Here is a 15,001-nt window from a genome sequence, read left to right as displayed (position 1 = left end):
ATAACAAAAGCAGCTGTTCACAGGTGATTAAGGATATTAGCTAAAAGCCTACCAGCCATTTGGCTCGACGGTGGGTTTTATAGGTAGAAAAGCCAAATGGCTCTTCTCTGGGACTTCTAGTGTTAAAAGTCTTCTCACACAGGTCACATTGATAAGGTCTCTCCTCAGTGTGGGTAAACATGTGTTGTTGTAACTGTGCGTCTGTTGTAAAGTATTTGCCACACTGATCACACCAGTACACATTTTCTCCAGAGTGAATGCGTAGGTGTATATTTCGGCTCCCTAGCTGGCTGAAAGTTTTTCCACAGATGTCACAGCTGTATGCCTTAATTCCAGAGTGGGTAACTAGATGTCTCTGTAAGTTCCTACTGTGAGTAAAAGCTCTGCCACACTGATCACAGCTGTAAGCTTTAACTCCACTGTGGATGATTTGGTGTGTTTTTAGGGCTTTCTTCCAGGAAAACGACTTTCCACACAAATCACAGCTGAACGGTCTCTCTCCAGTGTGGATGAGCTGATGTTGTTTTAGTTTAGACTTCAAAGTAAAATCCTTCCCACACTCGTCACAGGTGTATTTTTTCTCTCTCTTTCGTCTGTGAGGTTTGTCGGCCTCCTGAGAGCGCTGACTTCTCGGTCCATGTTGGTCCTGCAGTGACAGAGATACAAACAGAGGCAGTGAGTGAAATGCATTCATTAAACAAACTGAAGCTTCAAACTCCCTCCATTAACACTAGTTTTAAACCTGAAGGTGGACTGTGGCACCAAACACCTTAAAGGTCTCTTATCCCCACCTACTGGTAGTAGTAACACATTACATCCAACCTGGTGTTAAAAATAATTAATGACCATTCAAAACACTCTAAAATCATGCCCATCCCTCCTGCTTGTACACAAATATTAATGCTAACACTCAGAATAGTAATAAATGTTTACCAGGTCTGTATTTTTTTTTATATTTCCTGTTGCTGTTTCCTATTTTATATTTCTATAACTTTTTAATATATTCAATAATAATAACTCAAATGTAACAGTTACTAGCTTGGTTCAGTGAAGGATGATGTCAGAGTCTGACTGTAACCTGAGGGTTGTTTTTACTTTTACTCGTTACATTAGAAAAATATATCTGTATTTTCTACTCCTTACATTTTCAAAACAGGCTTGTTACTTCTGGTTTAAGGCATTTGAGGGGAGTTATTTCATCACCTTAGTCAGGGGTTAAAGTGGGCCTTTGTCTTGTTTTTTGGGGGGGGGGGCAGCATCTGAACGACTGCAGGTGCTTATAAGTTATGGTCGCAGTATTTCAACATCTAGCTAGCAATACAGAACACGAGCGAGAATAAATGGAGTAATATTTTTTATGTGGCAGTTAATTTCACATGCAGCGATTCTATCAGCCCAACAAACATCAGCAAACACACAAACTGTTTGTGTGCAGTTTGTCTCACAAATGTGATTTAAAGTAATGTTGAACCAAGTCGGTGCACTTTGCTGATAAACTGAGCGCACTGAGTTCGCACGGCGCTTTGGTGACTGGGAAGCACAAAAAGAGAATTTCCAGCTGCTTCTCAACCCATTTACGTGAAAACTGCACCTGTGCAGATTCAGATGGAGCTGCAGTGTAATGGTACACTCAAGGCAAAGTACGACACTGAATGGCCCGCACAGTTTATTAGTTCCATTCCTGAAGCAATGCCCCAGCTCCGTCTACATGCAGCTCGAACCTTGTGTATGTTTTCATTTATTTTTTTCTGCGGATTTTGGCAGCGTGTTCATATTTCTAACTTGCATAATTTTGACAGGATATATTTTTATGAAGAGCAAAACATATAAAGTTGATTTTTTTTAAAAGTTTATTTATTCTGGAATAATATTCCTGTCTGTTTTTATTCATATTTATGTTTAAAAAAACATTGATTTAGTGTGTTCAATAAATGTTTGTCTTTTTTGGCCCGCGACCTAAAGTGTGCCTTGAGTTTTGGCCCCCTGTGCAATTGAGTTTGACACCCCTGGTGTAGAGGATGGAAATCAGCCAGGACAACTCATTAAACATCTGCAGACATCTGGTTGAATTCATTTGTGTACATCCACAGAGAGCAGCGGGTCAGCTGATCACAGCCTGTACATTAAGAAAATCGACTGGAGCTCTCAATAGAAATGATTGTGAGCTGTGACTCTTTTCTCCACACTGAGCCACTACAGCTGATTTTAGGGTTCCCCACCTGCTGAATCCCACTTTAACCTCTTCCCTGCCCATTTTCCTCTTTAGAGGCAAAGTCACCCTCTACAATGTAGGCATTGTATTAATACATGATTATTACATTACATTAATATAGCACAAGGTTCAGTTAGTTTTGCATAAAATTAGAGCTGGGCGATAGAACGATAACGATATGTATTGCGAAATAACTTTTTCTTGCTAGAAAAATTAAACTATTGCGATAGGCCCAAGGGTGTAGATTTGGTTTTGGCATTGGTGGGGACGGGTGTTTCAACCACCGAACCCCGCCCTGTTTCTTTTTTTTTTTTTTTTTTCGTCTTTGCTTCTTGATAAAAAAGAAGAAATATACTTGCCTACGTGGTATTAAACCATTTAAAATTACAATTCATAGTTTTATATGTGAATTATATAATGTTAAATTACTATTAAACAAATGACTAACTAAGTATTTTAGACTTTAGTTTACTTTGATTTTATTCCACATAAATCAGGTATCATACAAAAATAAAAATAGCTTCAAATACAGTCAAGACAATAAAAGAATATAACTTTAAGGACTTAAATGTGGGATGGAGCGATTTCGCAGGTCTTTCCTCCCCACTGCTGTCAGACTCCACAACAAAGACTTTTGCAGCTGATCAAACACACACATGTGCAATAAGACGTTGTAAGTTGTATTTTTACTCAGTTGTATATAACATTTGTATTCTATTTTTATCCTAATGTATATTTTATTCTATTTTATTCTATTCTGTACAGTTGTGTACAGTATATTATTCTTATTGTATTCTAATTTTTGCTATATAACTTTGCACTGTCCACTTTCTGCTGTGACAAAACGAAAGGTCATCTTATCTTATCTTAACACGATTACTTCAGTTATAGTACACCAACTTCTCTTATACATTAGCACTAAGAGAACACTAAATGAACTGGTGGTTTTTGTCGATAAAACTCATCTAAGATGACCACAAAATTATTATTCTGTGCTTGATGTGCCTCACCTTTGGCCCTGGCTTTTCCCCTCTGACTGCACTAGGACATATTGCCTCTTGATAAAATAACACATTGATTCGTGCCATATAAAAAGTGAGACATGTCAATTCAGATTCTTTGTCAAATCTACACTAATCAATCAATTTACATCAGCAGCCTAACAATTGTAGTGCAAACTGCACTACAAGGTGGAATATTTGCCAAATCATGACTACCTCATGATATTTTGTCTCAAAGATTAACCCTATGAATATGTCAGTGCCACTAGGATGAAATTATTGTGTCACCAACATTTTAAAGTTAGACGTATAATTTTAACAGCCTCTGTAAACTAATATCCTGGCTTGCTCGAGGCTGCCGTTTTTTCTGACAGTTTCAATCAAAATTAGAAATGTTGCTCTGAGACTGGGAGAACTAATAGAGCTGCCTGTTGTGCAGTTAGTTTTCAAAACACGTAATTCATGGTTGCATACAATTTTAGACTGATGTGAGCCAAAGTCTAGCATAGCTTGTAACGTTATTATGATGGACACATTTTATGAGTGAGCTTGGCTTTAATTGACTTACAGGTTTCTTTGAAAAATACTTTCTTATATCCAGGTTCTTCCTCTTTGCTACCGTCCTCCTCTCAGCGCAGGTTTGCCGCTGCTGAAACTAAACAGAGCTCCCTGAAAGGCTCAGCCAATCACATTGGCCATATTTGTCACATGAGGTCAGACTCCAGTAGAGAACGTAATTTAACTCTTTCTGCACCGCCGGGTGACTGAGACGCTGACAGATCTTTTTTTTCTTTCTATCGGGTTTTTTTTTTTTTTTTTTTACAAGAAGCGATCAAATTATTGGTGGGGACATGTCCCCTCCATCCATGCCAAATCGACGCCCTTGGATAGGCCTCATCTCTCTTGTCCGCTTAAAGAAATAAAAAAAAGAACAGCCAATCCAAATTAAGTAGCGCAGAGCCGAACCAATCACAGCCGTAGCGTCACGTCACGTGACTTGTTACGTACAGCACAAGCGCCAAGGCGCACATGTGTATTTGTTTTTGCAGCCGTGCAGCCCGGGTAATGAAGGAAATGAGTTTGCCGACTAGAGAAAAATCAACCGAGAGCGTGAGCGAAGGTTACCGAAGAAGAAACAGATGATGGTTCCAATGCTGGAGAGCTTGTTGAACGGAAGGGCCACAGAAGTTCCGTAGTGTGAAGGTATTTCTGTCGCGGTTCTGGGTCCGTTGGACCCAGTATTTTGAGTTTATGTTTTGGTTTACTTTTGCATCATGGATTGTTCTTTATGTTTCTCTGGCACTTTGTGTTTCAGTTATCTTGGTGTTTTGGATTGTTTTCTCATTTTGTGATGATGGTGATGATGATTATTGTTATTAGAGTTCCATGTTTCTGTTTATTGGTATTTAGGATTTGTCTTCTCATGTTTTGTGTGGGTTTAGTTCCATGTGTCATTTTCTGTCTGTCTCTCAGTGTCAGGTCTGCGTCTTGGTGTAGTGTTCTTGTTTCCTGTTTTATTGTGAAGGTCTGCGTCTCATGTGAGTGTGTTCAGTTTTACCCCTGTCTCGTCTTGTTGATTATTCCCAGCTGTGTTCCCCACCTGTGTGTAATCTCCCTGTGTTTCTCTGTGTGTATTTAAGTCGCGTCCTCTGTCTTTGTAGTTGCTGGTCCGTCTGCGTATCCACCCTGCTTCATCTGTGTGTCTTCCTCCTGTCCGTCGTCTGCTACCTCCGCTCATCCTCCTTCATGTTCAGGTCCTGGTTTGTGTCAGTAGTTTAGTTGTTCTCAGTTTAGATAGTTGTCGGTCCCGTTTGCTGTTTTGTCCTTTTCTTTTTGTGTTTAATAAACCACCCTCTCACCTGTACAAGTGCCTGCATTTGGATCCTCCTTTATTTTCCACACGGCTCATCTCACTCGCCGTGACAATTTCGGCTATTTCAAGTCTGACAAAAAACAGAGTAGCGCGCACTGTAAATTGTGCCGAAAGCAAGTCTGGAAATACAATAAAGCGGTGCATGCTCAATCTCTGACTGAAAGCGCTAATTCGTCATTCGGCTTTTGTCAGACTAAAGTAACTGTTAAAACTGTTTGAAAAGCTAAGCTATACAACAAGGAGAGATTGTTAATTTCCTTTTAGTTCTCAGTTTATTTGATATTGACAGAAGTTAGTCAATTTTGTCTGTTCTTCTGTAAAACGACCTAAGATTTATTTTTAGAATTAATATTTTGTTTCTAAGTGGAATTGACAATTTAGTGGTCTGTTTTGTTTGTTTTATTTTGAAACTTAAACGCTTTAGCGGCTGCTTTTTGTGTAGTTTGCAATATTTGCCTTTATTTATCTGAAACTGAAGTCTCATGTTCCTTAAGCACATCTACCCTGTTGAACTTATTATGGGAAATAAATATTTTAATTAAAACAAGCTGCTAATTATTTCACATTTTACTTGTGAGCAACGGCACATTTAAATCTTACAAATATAGTTATTTGGCTTATATCGTGATATATATCGTTATCGCCTGAAATGACAAAAACATATCGTGATATGAAAAAATCTTATATCGCCCAGATCTACATAAAATATATATCAGTACTTCAGCTTTTAATGGAGTATTTCTTATCACTAGTATCTGTCACCTTCTGTGTCGAACTCATTGATTTCTCTGCAGTGGCTGAGCTGAGTCCAAGTAGCTTAAATGTTCCTCTGCTGCTCCGTCAGACTCTTCTCCTCCTGCTTATCAGCTGGGACACAAAACAGAACTTTGTTAGGCTCCACACTGCACCGAAGAATCAAAGTGTCTCATATGTTCATCTGAGAGCACAAACAACAAATTTTAGCTTCCTTGGGTGGGCAACTTGTTTAAAACAAACACAAAAGGTTTGAGCACCGATACCAAATTCAGCAGTATGGCACACCAGTACCAGGAGAGCAATTCCTCTTTAAAAAAGGCCCTGGCCAAGAACAAAAACAGAACAATCGATGGAGCTGCATAAACGAGTACAGTGTTTCCCAACCACTGTGCTGCGGCACATACGTGTGCCGTGAGAAATGATCAGGTGTGCCGTGGAAGATTATCCTATCTGAGTGGGTGTAGAAATCTGAGCCATGATCTGAGTAACCCTCATCACTCAGTCACACTCCGATTCTATACTTGTATCAAGTCCATTGCACTACTTTCAAGCATTCTGTCCACCTGTCCTCTAATGTGTGCCTTCCTCCTCTTTGTATATACTCCTCTTATATGTTATTTTTTCTTACTGTCTTACTATTTATATTGTTTTCCATGCACAGTTGGTGTGGAGCACCCACAATTTAGTTGAATATGTACAAAGACAATAAAAGACTATTCTATTCTATTCTATTCTATTCTATATGTCTTTGTTCCTCCATTTCAGTTTTGTTTGGAGCTTTAAAAAATCTGCAGTACATTTAAATCTGATAAAATTAAAACACAGATCCCCTCTTAGGGTTCGAGGCTGTATTTGTTTTAAAAATGCATCTCTGGTATCTCTGGCCTATCATTATTATTTTGCTAACAGTTAATCAGGCTCATTTACTGAATACTGAACAGAATATATCAAATCATCTTTGAAATGATTCTAATGATGGGCCTCTCAGAGTGAGGCCAGTTTTTACAATCACATGCCCTGTGGGCTGACACAACTTTGCACTGATAAGACAAAGGCAGCTGTGTTTTAGCCTGGAATACATTTATTTTTAGCTTTCTCATAAATGGATTTCATTATAGCACTTTTACCGCCAACATGTTGGGATTTTTTTTGGAGCCGGAAGTGACCTTATAAGGATGAAGGGTGGTGCTAGCTAGCTAGCTTGGATAGCACGCTGCATTCAAAAACTGTGCAGGTGCCACACAGTGACACAGAGATGCTAACTAGCGCTTAGTAACAGACTAATAAAATAACAGAAACTCTGGTTACACTTAGCTAATTTAAAAGCTTTCTTCTAATAATAACACTGTTTTCTTCTCTGTGTTTCATTAGCATTTGTTGATATCTTCTTGTAAATTAGTTTACAGCAGCTTGACTTGATGTAGAGGCTTTTCTTTCAACAGGTTAACAAATAACTGACAACAGAGACCGAGGAGAGCAACAGAAAACTTCACTCAGGAGCTAAACTCAAGATTGACTGAACTCAGATCAAAGTTACCTTAGTGCTTCACTTTAGATGAGGAAGAAAAATAAACTAAAACACGAACGCAATGAAGCGGGAACTCTGCGGCTTCTTCTTCTTCTTCTTTTGGGTTTTTCTTTGGTGGTTAGAGCTTTAAGGTGCATTACCGCCACCTGCTGGACTAGATGGTTCTTAAACTAAAACGAGAGATTTAAAAGTATTTTAATTAACAATAAAAACAAAGACAAAATGTGTCAGTGTGTTATATTCATGAACATAAACATCAGATGGCTTCAGCTTACCCTTACCCCCATTTATTTAAGAGGTTTTGCTTTCTGCAGGTCGCCACAGTGAATAAGTTTGTGTTGTTTTGCCTGATTTAATAAAGGTTACACTGACTCACTTCTCTATCACCAGATCCAAGTGTGACATTAGCCATAATTTCCCAGGAGGGTACTTGGGTTTGGAGTCACAGCACAGTTTTCAGATGAATTAATGGGCTTGAGTACAGCCTGATAATTACAGGCATTCAAACTGCCTGTAATTCTATGGCATTCTGTCTCTATGAAGACATTAGATCTTACATATTTCTTGGTTAAAACCACATTCAACTCCTGAACAATAAGCCTGCAGCTGCAATGTTGAGGCAACTAAGAGTTTTGATAAGAATTTTCCAAAACTCTCATCCAATTAATTCTCCTTTACAGATTGTATAACTTTCAACTTTTACAATAAGAATTCTTCAACAAATGTTTAGAAGAAAATGATTTTTCTTTCATTTGTTTTGATACTAACTGAAACCACAAAGCTCCAGTTTCACACCCCAAACTAACCAACTGTAATGCTTCTTTTCATCAGCACAATAGTTTTCAGATTTCAATTTCACATTGGTCTATATTCTCCACATCCTGTCATGTCCTTATCCTCGTTGGGAATCAGAGATATGAATATAATCAATTCATTAATTAACAATTGAATTCCACGTTTGTGTTCATCCACAACAGCTGGACAATAAAGTTTATTGTGACCCTGATACTGCAGCAGATCTCTCTGATCCATTTCCTGTTATCACTTCAAATAGAAATGAGGCTGTAGAGGTTTGGTGCGTGCAGAAAAACAGCTGCAGGGCTGCTGAAAAGACTTTTCTGCTCCAACTTTCTGCGAGCAAACGCTCAACTTCTCCCAGCGTGTTGAGCTAATGATTAGTTGGTGTTTTTCTCCAAACACTCGCTCACTCTTCTCTCAACGTGTTCACAATGAACTGTGAACAGACACCGAGGAGAGCAGCAGAAGACCTCATTCAGGAGCTAAACTCAAGATTAACTGAAGTCACATTAAAGTTTGCTCGGTGCTTACCTTTAGTTGAGCCCACGAACCGCGAGACACTCTACTGTGGCAACACCACCAGTTTATAAAGAAAAAGAGACGACAAAGAAAAGTTTTTTCTTTCCAGAAAAAGCAGCAAAACAAACTCAGTGAGGAGGGAAACCTCTCAGACAGACCCAGACCCCTGCACAAAGTGCTGTTCAGACAAACTCATTTATATTTCATGTTTTGCAGTGTGGCACACCACTACCAGGTGAGCCATCACACTTCCTCTTTATGCCACAGTACAGGAAGTGTCAGCTCGAAGAATTTTATTTATTTTAATTTTTTAATTCATCTATTTATTTTATTTTAAGTGTGAAAATTAAAACACATCAGATTGAAAACCTCAAGCAAAACAACCGATGAAGCTGCATAAACTGGTAACACATATATACAAACAAATATATAAATTAAGTACATTAAACACAGGCGATAAAAATTCGAAGCTAAAACAACCAAAACTTGTTAAACTTTAGAATCTAAAAAGAATGAAAACCTTCATGAACGTGATGAAAAGTGTTTCATGTCAGAAACAAATGTAATAATATTCAGGACAAACATTTGCAAGCTGAAGTAGCTGCATCCAAGTCAGTCAAGTTTAAAATCACCTTAAATCCATTAAGTGAGATCAGTTCCTTCAGTTTTTGTTGAGTTCAGCTGATTCTAAGAGGAAGGAGCTGAAAATCTGAACACTCTTCTTCCCAACACAACACCTTTAACACTGAGTTGGTGGTGCGGTATCTTTCTACACCTTCGTGGGGCGCTCAGGCTACGTCCTGGTGTGTGTCGGTTTGTATGTCATTAGTGGGTGGGCGTGTGTGAGAATGACTAGCCTGTGTGTGATCGTGCATGGCCTGGGTCCTGTGGGACATGGTCATGGAGGCAGGTGTTCTTGGGCGCCTGGGGCAGGCTCGTACAAAGGGGTGGTCGGCCACTAGTGGAGTCAGCTGCCCCTGGCCTGTGGTTCTCCGGGATTCTCAGCCTTCGTCTGGGGGAGCCCCATCTGGGGCTCCTGGGGGCCATTATTGCAGCTTCCCACCCTCATTATCAAATACAATTGTGACAAAGACACACACTCATACTCTCTCTAACAGACAGGCCGCAAGATGATTGATGATTTATGTATCTGTGGATTTATCTCACATGTGCAGTGGTTGTTGATATATTGAGTTTTTCTATTTGTAAAACATATTCGTAAAAAATAAATCAGGAGACATAGTGAGACGTAGACTGTGACAACACGAGCTTGACACGGGGTCTCATACTTTGACTGTGAATATAGAGGATTGCAGCTCAAGTTAACATGGAAAGATAGAGGTCTATGGTCTCTAAAACTTTTGGATGTTCAGTCTCTGACAGAAGGTTTGGAGACATGTAGAAAGTTAGCTTTCAATTGGTGAAATGAATATTTTATTTACAGTTTCTCAAACACAAGACAGATAATATTCTTCATGTACATTATTTTTTACAAATACTGGAAGAACAACAAACTGAAACAAAACACATTTTCATGAATTCATCTCTTGATGTTATATATCTGAATGTGTTCTCTCTGATTTCCCAGTATGTGTTTTGGATCGACTAAAATGTATTTACAATAGCCAGAGTCTGCTGAATCCAAATATTTCTTAAATCCAACAGTTAAAAATAAAGGGCCGAAAATTCACCCCCCATTTACTGGAAGAGATCAAATCTGAGACTCTGTTATGTTGAGCTACATGAAGACAAGAAGATTCAAACTTAATACAAAAAGTCTGATATAAATCACAATATTTGTAATTAAAGGATCATTAGCTGCTGGCAAGGCTCTCCACTTGCTCCTTCAAAACTTGTGTTGTGAAAACCCAAGTTTTTGTTGTTCATACCGGCAACAGGGTTGAATTCATAATTGCTGTTGCCTGGTAGCATCGACCAGCCAAACAACTGGGGTGAGGTGGGGAAGGTCCATTGAGGTCCAGCTGCAAAATTGCCCACAGCCTGATAATTTGCAGCACTTCTGATTAAATTGGTCTCCAGGTGCTGGGTGTACTGCTGCTTGAGTGGGGGCTGTCCCTCTCCCTGAAACTGAATCACAACAGCACAGTCAGTAAAAGTACAATACAAAGTTCTTGTTTCAAATTATACTCAATACATTTCAAATGAAATTAATGAATGAATTACCCAGATGTCTGAATCAAAGTTTATTAATAGGAGATACTTACATGAAATGGGACGTCCTGATTGAGATGCGGATGTGAACTCCTCCTAAACTTTCTCCTTCTGTTTTGAAACCAAGTTTTTACCCAAAGATGGAAGAAAATAAAAAACATCTAATCGGTACAATGGAGACAAGATTGAACACGAATTCAATTTCTTATGTTCAGTAAGCTGAAAAACACTCACCTGTTTGTAGGTCAGTCCTGTCATCTCTTCCAATGATTTAATCTCTCTTTGCTCAAGCTAATGTTTCAAATTAAAGACAAGAATATTTAACTGTCTCTCTGTGAACACCACCCGGGCCTTTCCTTTAGGTTTCTCTGGAGCAGTGCTGGGATTGTGCAGAGTGGCAGTGATGTTACCATACTGGCTTCTTGGGACAGCAAAAACCTGTTTCTGCTCTGACACAGAGCTGGAAACAGCCTCAGAAGTATCACCGGTTTTGTTGCTCAGCTCCTTTTCAAGAGCACTCTCCACCCGTGTAGCGAGTTCTTCCAAGGGACGACTCCCTTCAAGGGAGACAGGGACATTTCTCCCATTGAAACTAGACCAACAAGCCAAACAATTCTTTGTGTCATTTTCCCAAAGTCACACATCAGAGTAAAAAAAATGAAGAAGAATGTATGAAAGATTGTTTTGAAAGCTCAGAAAGTCAAGTTTCTGTGTTTGATTCTAGTTTTTATTCTAGGATTAATTCCATAGAGATTGTGCACAGTGTGATGTAAAAAAGTAGAAGCTAAAAGTAAAAATAGTCATATAAAAATAGTATTTTATATTCAATTCTGGATTTAACAGGAATCCAGTGGAGAAAAGTCAATATAAGAGAAAAATGCTCTGTCTTTCTGTTTCCTGCCAGTTTTGCTCTGAAGCTAAATGCTTTCCATGGAGTTTTTAGGACATCCTGATAGTCACAAATTACAGTAACAGGGAGGCGGCAAAGTCTTAAACAGCAAATGGGCTCATCTGGGATTTGAACATAAGAAACTCAAACTGAGGATCATCCCCAAAAACCAACAAGTCACAGGAAACAGCCACATTCACCTTTTAAAAATCTCACATTTCAGTGCAACAGTTTCCAACAATGGCGGCCTCTACTAAGTTTAAATATTACTCTTATTTATCTTTCTGCGTCACAAAATAAACTTTTAACATATTTTCAGGTGAGAAAGTAGCCGTATAAACTTCAAATATCTATTTGGTTTATCAAGACATCGCATATTTGCAAAGTGCTCCAACGTTTTCGGAGACATCTGTTACCCAGTCATTATCGTGATGTGCTCGCACCGATCCACATCACGTGGCTCTATACTTTCAGTTCTTTTGTTCATATTTAACACAATAAAAATGCAGACATAAGTGTGCACATTAGTTTTGACTGCTTTACAAATAACTCTCTCACTGAACTAACAGCCAAGCCCTCAACAGGTTTGCGCTCTCTGCTCATATTGCCTTCATATTAAATCATTTTGTGCTTTTTAAAGAACTTATTTTTACATTGCACTCAACAACAAACAAATCCTCTCTAACTACAAAAGTAACTTCAACGACCAAATAGCATTATATTTCTTCAGGTCAATATACGGGCCGCAAGTAGGAGTGAGGTAAGCGGAGAGAGTCCCAGGTATTTAAACACCAGTGGGATGTGTCCCTTAAAGGAATCCAGACACTCATCTTTCAAAGCTCCTTAGACTAACAGGCCCTGGATGACTGAGAACAGACAAAGCTACTAACTTTTAGGCACTGCTGGGAGTTGAACCCAGGATCTCCTGTTTTCTAGTTTAACATTTACTAGACAGGTACTTTAACCAACTAAGCCACAGTGCCACATACACTGCCACACGGATGAGTACCTGATGAACACTGAGAAAACCTCCAAACATCAAACCAATTTGAGCCTAAACAGAAACACATGAAAGGTAATCTTGTTTCTTATATTAATCACCAGAGGTTGTCGCATCAAAAGAGACGACACCTGTCAGCACGGATAAGATCTTGGAGAAGCTTACGGCTGCCGTGAACACTCAGAATAAGACCTCTGAGTGAAAATTGGATCACATCTTGGAGAAGCTCACTGCGGTCGTGAGTTCTCAGAATCTGCTCTTTGAGCACAAGAAGGACAACATCACGGAGCGTAAGTTTGATAACATCATGGAGAAGCTCACGGCTCTCCAACAGGAGATTGAGAGACCAGTGTCAGACTGTTAGAAGAGCTTTGAAATTCATATGAGTTGTTCGCACTAAAGTAAAAAGCACCATCACTTCATGCGGCTACCACATCGGCACCAGCTGTGGTCTCAAGGCTGGAGCTGAACAAAAACACCCTGATAACAGACTGTGCTTAGACTGTTTCTTCCTATTCTAAGGCCGCCTGGGTTGGCTGGAAGACTGTTTACTTAGCCTGGCAGGGCGAAGGACACTGTCTCAGCTGAACTCTGGACACACACACTCATACACATACACTGATACACACTCATCCCCCCTCCCTTTCCAAACGCCTTCCATGCTTGTCCCCTCCCAGGGAAGATGGCGGTCGACTGGACCGGCGCAGACATGCTGCAGGACCGGATGCGCTGTCTACTCCGGCTCTCTATTACCCTTTACCCGCCCCTGTTGCTTGTCTTGTGTTTCTATGGTGTGTTGACAGTCATGTGCTTTTTGTGCTGAGGTGTTTTTTCTGTTATCAAACTGATCTCCCTGTTGGAGCTCAGTCTGGGGGGAGTTCTTTTTTCTCCTCGTCTTTCCTCATGTTGTGTATTTTCCATTGTTATACCTCTCTGACCTGTCTTCCCCATGTGATGTTTGTGTAATGTATGTATGGTCAGAAGGGTAAGATGGCGCTGGGACGGCTGGCAGCCTTAACCCAATTTCCCTCGGGATGAATAAAGTATGATCAATCAATCAATCAATCAAAGTCAGGGGTTAAAAGTGGGACGGTGGTTTTGTTTTGCTAACTCTCCACGACACTCTAAACTTCAGGCAACTTCTATAAAATATTTCAGTTGACAAAAAACTATTTTCTCTAAAGCTTGGAAAGAAAAGGCAGCTTTGAAATCGGCCTATAATTAGCTAAAACTGTGTGATCAAGCCCAGGTTTCTTAAGCAGTGGCTGCACCACTGCATGTTTGAAAATTGCAGGAACCACCCCAGAAGACAGACTGCTGTTAATAATGTCAAGGACAGACTGGCCTATACTAGGAAAGATTTCTTTTAACAATCGTGGAGGGAAAGGATCCTGGGGGGAACCTGAGGGGTTAATATGGCGCCCCACATCCTCTGAAATGGAGAGAGTCACAAGCTCAAACTGAGCAACATTAGCAGTGCAAGGCACAGAGACAGAGGGCTCAGAGTCAGGAGCTGTGATAAGAGCCCTGGTGGTGCCGACCTTTTCAATAAAAGGCGATCATCATGTCTGGCGATCATACCTCAGCAGAGACTTTGTTTGGTGAATGACACAGGTCAGAAATAATAGAAACAGAAACAAACTTGGGAGTGACAGACGAGCAACCACACACACCGGCGCCATCTTGTTACCAGTCAGGTGTGAAGAACAGTTATACCAAAGGTTCATTCAAGACTTTTTATGTGAAGGGAAGGATTTTAAACTGGATTCTGGATTTATCAGAAAATCAGTACCATTCAATCTGTGTCAGCATGGCTGAGTGGTCTAATGTCCTGTGTTTAGGTCACGGTCTCCCCTGGAGGTCTGGGTTTGAATCCACTTCTAGCAGTTTCTGCTTCCTTTTTTTTCTCGGTGTTCACATCTCCTCAGTCCTGAAATGGTCTGCTCACATTCACGTCCAGTCCAAAAAGGCTAGGCAAGCGCCTGTACCGTCTCCGACAACTCAGGAAGTTAGCAGGTTTTTCCAGTGGTCCTCAGAACTTTCTATTCAGGCGCTGTGGAGAGCATCCTCACACAGAACATAACATCCTGGTGTGGGAATAGCTGTCTCCAGGATTGAAAAGCAGAGTGATCCGTGTGTCAGAACGCTGCTGCGTTACATATGCATACAGTATGATCCACAAATATAACTTCCCTACAGGACATTTACACCAGGAGATGTTGGTCCAGTACAGCTCAGATATTAAAGGACTCG

At 40.0% G+C, this 15,001-nt stretch overlaps 1 long non-coding RNA gene and 1 other non-coding gene across 2 annotated transcripts; both read right to left on the bottom strand.

The window, feature by feature from the left end:
• Window positions 1-593: 593 nt before the first annotated feature.
• On the bottom strand, window positions 594-7,455 carry LOC120441675. Its single transcript, XR_005614176.1, has 3 exons — window positions 7,380-7,455; window positions 5,849-5,953; window positions 594-646 (listed from the first exon to the last, which is right to left on the bottom strand). It is a non-coding gene; the product is annotated as an uncharacterized LOC120441675 (long non-coding RNA).
• A 5,187-nt stretch (window positions 7,456-12,642) lies between these two features.
• On the bottom strand, window positions 12,643-12,731 carry trnat-agu. The gene is given in 2 exon segments: window positions 12,643-12,678; window positions 12,694-12,731. It is a non-coding gene; the product is annotated as a tRNA-Thr (tRNA).
• Between the last annotated feature and the right edge of the window lie 2,270 nt (window positions 12,732-15,001).

Source organism: Oreochromis aureus, linkage group 9 (genome assembly GCF_013358895.1).
Source record: "Oreochromis aureus strain Israel breed Guangdong linkage group 9, ZZ_aureus, whole genome shotgun sequence".
In the NCBI taxonomy this organism is placed as follows: domain Eukaryota; kingdom Metazoa; phylum Chordata; class Actinopteri; order Cichliformes; family Cichlidae; genus Oreochromis; species Oreochromis aureus.
The sequence above is the reverse complement of the archived record's forward strand: the minus strand, read 5'-3'. Positions and strand labels throughout refer to the sequence as shown.